The 5,738-nt window shown below is 49.3% G+C and overlaps 1 long non-coding RNA gene across 1 annotated transcript; it reads left to right on the top strand.

Moving 5' to 3' along the window:
* The first annotated feature begins 359 nt into the window (after positions 1-359).
* Positions 360-3,282, top strand: LOC141069127 (uncharacterized). Its single transcript, XR_012226521.1, has 5 exons — positions 360-448; positions 1,777-1,916; positions 2,676-2,746; positions 2,926-3,013; positions 3,104-3,282. It is a non-coding gene; the product is annotated as an uncharacterized lncRNA (long non-coding RNA).
* The last annotated feature ends 2,456 nt before the right edge of the window (positions 3,283-5,738 follow it).

Genomic DNA, 5,738 nt, shown 5'->3' with positions numbered 1-5,738 from the left:
TCTTTGCCCTCAGGGCTACTCATACCTTCTACATGTTTCAATTGCAGTACAAATTTCTGGACACCCACACCAATCATTGGATCTACCGGCCCCTGTATACAGAGGCGTATCCAGGGGGGGGCAGCCGGGGCAGTTGCCCCGGGCGCAGCCAGCAGGGGGGCGCAGTCGGGCCGCCTAATGCAGCGGTCCGCAGTGTCTCCCCCGGCGGCTGCGTTCTGCCGCCCCCCCGGCCTGAGAGTCGGCGGTTCTCTGTGACGGCTGACAAGCTGACAGCCGGCGCAGAGAAGGAGGCCGCGCCGCCTCCCAGGCAGCAATTGTACTGGCGTCTATACAGACGCCTGTACAATTGAAGCTCTGACCGCCGGGTCAGAGCGACGTCAGCAGCGTGATCATGACATGTGATCACGCTGCTGACGTCACTCCCCGGCGCCCAGAGCAAACGCTGGTGGTAAGTGTGCTCCTCTGTGGAGCTGAAGAACCACCGAAGATGGGAGATGGGGGGGTGTTAATGAGTGGGGGGGTTAATGAGTGGGGGTTAAAGTGTGGGGGTTAATGAGTGGGGGGTTAATGAGTGGAGATGGGGTTTAATGTGGGGATGGGTGTTAATGAGTGGGGGGTTATTGAGTGGAGATGGGGGTTAATGTGGGGATGGGGGTTAATGAGTGGAGATGGGGGTTAAAGTGGAGGGTTAATGAGTGGAGATGGGGTTTAATGTGGGGATGGGTGTTAATGAGTGGGGGGTTATTGAGTGGAGATGGGGGTTAATGTGGGGATGGGGGTTAATGAGTGGAGATGGGGGTTAAAGTGGGGGGTTAATGAGTGGAGATGGGGTTTAATGTGGGGATGGGTGTTAATGAGTGGGGGTTATTGAGTGGAGATGGGGGTTAATGTGGGGATGGGGGTTAATGAGTGGAGATGGGGGTTAAAGTGTGGGGGTTAAAGTGTTGGGGTTAATGTGGGGATGGGGGTTAATGAGTGGGGGGATAATGAGTGAAGATGGGGGTTAATGAGTGGAGATGGGGGTTAATGTGGGGATGGGGGTTAATAAGTGGGGGGTTAATGAGTGGAGATGGGGGTTAATGTGTATGGGGTTAATGAGTGGAGATGGGGTTAATTAGTGGGAATGGGGGTTAATGAGTGGGGATGGGGGCTAATGAGTGGAGGGGTTAATGAGTGGGGATGGGGGTTAATGAGAGGGGGTACATAATGTGTGGGGGGATTTGGGAGTAGGGACGAGGGATTATTGAGTGGGGATGGTGGATACTTAATGTGTGGGGGGATTTGGGAGTAGGGACGAGGGATTATTGAGTGGGGATGGGGGATACTTAATGTGTGTGGGGATTTGGAGTGGGGATGGGGGGTACTTAATGTGTGTGGTGGATTTGAGATGGAGGGGATTTGGAGTGGGGATGGTATTTAACGTGTGTGGGGAGATTTGAGGACACAAAATGAAGAGTATGTATGAGGGCATATATGAGGAAGCAGTATGGGGGATGGGTGCAGACAGTAAGGGGTTCGAACGGGTGAATGTATGTGGGCACAGTATGGGGAGTGAGGGTGATGGCATGTGTGCAGACACAGTATGGGGAGTCAGGGGTATGTGTGAGCAGACAGTATAGAGAGTGAGGGGGTAAATACAGTATATGAGGAGACAGTATAGTGAACAGGTGGAATGTTAGAGGAGACAGTATGAGGAGGGAGGGGAATAGCGTGAGGCGACAGTATATTGCAGACAATTTTATTTAGGAGCATTATAATGACACTTCTATCTTTGAGGGCGTCGTGTGGAGAGTTGCTGCAGAAGACCGGAGAAGATGGAAGTCTGCAGAGACGAGATGTGGATGAGAAAACTCATCATGGGGTCGGGACAAGAAGAAGAAAAGGAGACCGACTGCAGAGACGACGTCATATATAAGGTACCTGGATGTAAATATTATTAGTGATACTAATTCTCATGTTTTTATTTGTTAGGAACATTAAAGGGGTTGTCCAGGTTTGTGCTGAGTCTGCAGACATTCTATGTGACTGCAGACTTCTGAATTCTCACAGTGCTCACTGAACGCTGTCAGGATTCTCTCGTGCCGGTAATTTACATACATGCGGTCACATGCTGACTAGACATGTGTGGCCTCACTCAATGAAAATGAACAGAGCGAGGCCGGGCACGTCTAGTCGGAATGTGGCCAGAAGTATACAAATCACATACTTGTGCTGACATGACTGTACATCGGCAAGGGAGAATCCTAAAAGTGTGCAGTGCATTCGTTGTGAGAATTCAGAAGCTGCAATGTCAGGACTCAGCGCTGCAGGTTCCAGTAGTCATCACATGGACACTTCACTCATATGCGATTTTCATAGTTATGGTCTTGTGACAACGAGCTTCTCATCCTGCTTTCAGTTTTTTACTGAACATTGAGAGGATTAGGGAGAGCAGCTCGTGGCTACATGGCTAAGTGTGCAAGTCACATATGTACTTTTTTTTTTGGGGGGGGGGCGCCGAACCAAATTCTTGCCCGGGTGCTAGAAAGCCTAGATACGCCTCTGCCTGTATAACCCAAGGTGTCAAACCCGTGGGTCTGGTGATTTCCTACATGAATGGGTAATTCAGTTCACATTACGTGAATATCCTCAGCCTCTCTCAGTACACACATTTATACTCTTTTTATCATCCTCAGTGTCCTTTCATCCTCAGTAGCTGCTGCTTCCCAGACGTCTGTTTCTCCACATTATTAATGAATATACCCAGGTATTAATTGACTGTTTTGGACTTTTTCTCCTTCCTCATTCACATAACATCGCCCAATATGTTTATGTGCCATAGTCACTCACCGTCTGGTTCTTTTTTCCCAGTACTGAATAGTGCCTACTTATGACAGTGGTTCTTTAATAATAATATATGGAATTTTCCATTACCGTTCCTCTCAGGTACCTGTCTTGGCACTCATTCCAGTCGGCTATCACCTTTCATGTGGTATTGCACATCCAGTAGCACCAGCCGACCTCGAATCTCACTGTATCCTTTATTGACCAGTGTCACACTTGTTGTTTGTTTTCAACCTCCTAGGGCACGTCTTTTACATATGTTCCTTACATACCATCACAGCATGGACTCTCTATCACCTCCCATGGAACCTGTGGAGCTTCACTAAGCTCACTTGAACCTTATCTCAGGATTCGCTATTTCAGTATTTATCTAGTTATCAACCTTTCGTCTAAACTTAAAGAAGTAAAAGAAGTATATTTAACTGGATGCCTTTTACAATAAAGGAACTGTCAAATCAATTTTTCTTTTGAGAGCCAAGTTTTTGTACTACATTGTTAGTTGGCTGGATACCCAACTTGTGCACCTCCCTACACACTGAGTGCCATGTTTTTTCTATTCACCAATATAGCCATGTCGTCCCCAACAAGGTTGGGACCAGCCTCCAACACTGGGTGGGAATAAGTGGCCATATTGGTGAGGTTGGCTAGAGCCAGACATATGTGGCTGCTGTTGGGAAGGTTGGGTAGGGGGAGGAAGGGGGTGAGGTGTAGGCCCACGTATTTGAGGATGTTCAGACCCTGCTTGACCAAGCATCTGTGTGGGTAGTCTCATGCGCATTAGATTTCTGGGGGAAAGCTGCCACCTCTCCAGATATTCGAAAAGCTCATATGGGGTATTGGGGGGGGGTGCTTGCATCAAGCAGGATCTGAAAACATCCCCGAATATGGAGCCTGACCTCACGGGAAAGGGCACGGAGATAAATGGCCAGGCTACGTGAGTAGGCCTCCTCCCCATCATCTGTAGTGACTTGAGATAAATAATTTAGGACCCCTGTGTCCACATTGGTCCTGCTCTCTTGAACAGCGACCTGGCGCCTTCATCGGCCTCGCTGGGATGTAACAGCAGCCTGTGGGGAGCCCCGGATCTGGGCAGTTGGGCTGCTGCTCAAGTTGCCCGGCTCCTCCAGGATGGGTGATGGGGCAGCAGCAGACGGTCCTGGTGGTGTGGTTTGTTGGGCAGCCAATGGGTTCTCCTGTGATGACTCATCTTCACCCATGCATCTTGTAGGGGGAGAGGATGGGCCAGCCACCTCATCCCCTACAGGGTCAATTATGGGCTCTGTCTCTGAGCCAGTTCCTCGATCCGTAAGGTTGGATTGAGTTCTGTTATGAAATAGAACAAAGGCAAAAATACATCAATATTTTTGGCCCTGTAAAGTATCGATGTAATGTGGTGTGAGGTATCTACTTACGGTCTCAGATCCAGAATTGGGGCGAGGAAGGAGAGGCGGTCATAATACACATATTTGCGTTTCACGTAGCCCGCATCCCCACTCCTGGCCCGCTGCTGGCGTTCCCGGCGGTATTGGTCCCGGATGCTTCGCCAGCGTCTCATCACATCTTCCACTGCAATGTGACAGGAAATATTATCAATTTCACATATTTGATAGGTCACATTTGCTACCAGTAGTCTAGGCATGTGGCCTTCTAGGGTGTGCTTTCTACCCAGGGTGGCATATGTAATTGGGGCATCCAGGCCAGATACACAGGGGCACAATAGTTCAGGTATCAAGTAACTACACCTAATAACTTGGTTGCCTAAGAGGAAGAGAAGCTTGTGGCCTGGGCAAAATTATGGCAGTGTCAAACCATGTGTCACATCAAAATCTACCCGCCTCATGAGGCAAAAAGGACAGGAAGGGGAGGGAGGCAGAATCTGTATGCATTTTTGTTTGTGAGGTAATCTAAATCATTTTTTGACTTGTACTTACTCATTTTCTGCTGCTCCTCACGTGGCCGATCACCAAAGTCATGGAACATCTGGCGACATATGCGCCTCCATGACGCCTCCTTTCTTGCCCGGTTGGCATAATTGGCATCACGTTGGTCCCAAAGTTCTGGCCGCTCCTGCATTAATACTATAAGCATCTCCACATTGAGGAAATATGGCGCCATGACGCTGCTGTACTCGGTGGCGGCGTACTTCCGGGATGTCTGCAGCGCTTTTTGAGCTCATTTGCAGGTCTAGGCTTCCTGATGATGGATTGGCCCATTTCCTGTCACCAGCCAGAAGACCTGCGTATTTCTCGCCAGTCACACGTCTGGTCCGTGTGTAATCCGTATTTTTTGCGCACCTATAGACTTGCATTGGCGTACTACGGGCGTAGTACACTGACAGTCCCAGCATGCTGCGATTGGCACGGACCGTAGAAAACGGACAAGAAATATACGGCTGGTGCGAGGGACCCCATAGAGAATCATTGGTCCGTGTTTAATGCGTGCTTTTAGCGCCTCTCACTCGTGCGTATTCCTCGCCAGTGTGACCCCGGCCTTACAGTGTGTGACAGCTTTGTTCTTGGTCTTTGTTCTTGCTCATGAGACAGGGCATGTCGGATCTGTACTTTGGATCTTTTTCCGATCCCGCTCTGGCCTTCTTGTGACCACAAGTCAGAGCTAACAAGCTCTCAACGGGAGGACATTAAAGCCTCGTTCTGCCCTCATTCTCTCTCTGATAGATATAGGGCTCATTCACACATCCGATTTTCTTGTACGAGAGCGGTCCCTAGTTGTCGCAGATAGCGCTCGTACCTGTGATAGTCTATGGGGCCGTTCACATGTCCAAGTTTTTTCCTCTGACCGAGTGGTCGGCTTAAAATATTGGCAACAAATCTGATTTTGAGCCAAGGGTCGTCTTAAAATTGACAATGCAAATCTATGGGTCAGTGAAAACAATTAGACTGCACTCGGATGGCATC

This window comes from Dendrobates tinctorius, unplaced genomic scaffold, assembly GCF_039654945.1.
Source record: "Dendrobates tinctorius isolate UK_male_01 unplaced genomic scaffold, ASM3965494v1 ptg000257l, whole genome shotgun sequence".
NCBI lineage: Eukaryota > Metazoa > Chordata > Amphibia > Anura > Dendrobatidae > Dendrobates > Dendrobates tinctorius.
Note: the sequence above shows the minus strand (reverse complement) of the source record. Positions and strands in the feature narration are given on the sequence as shown.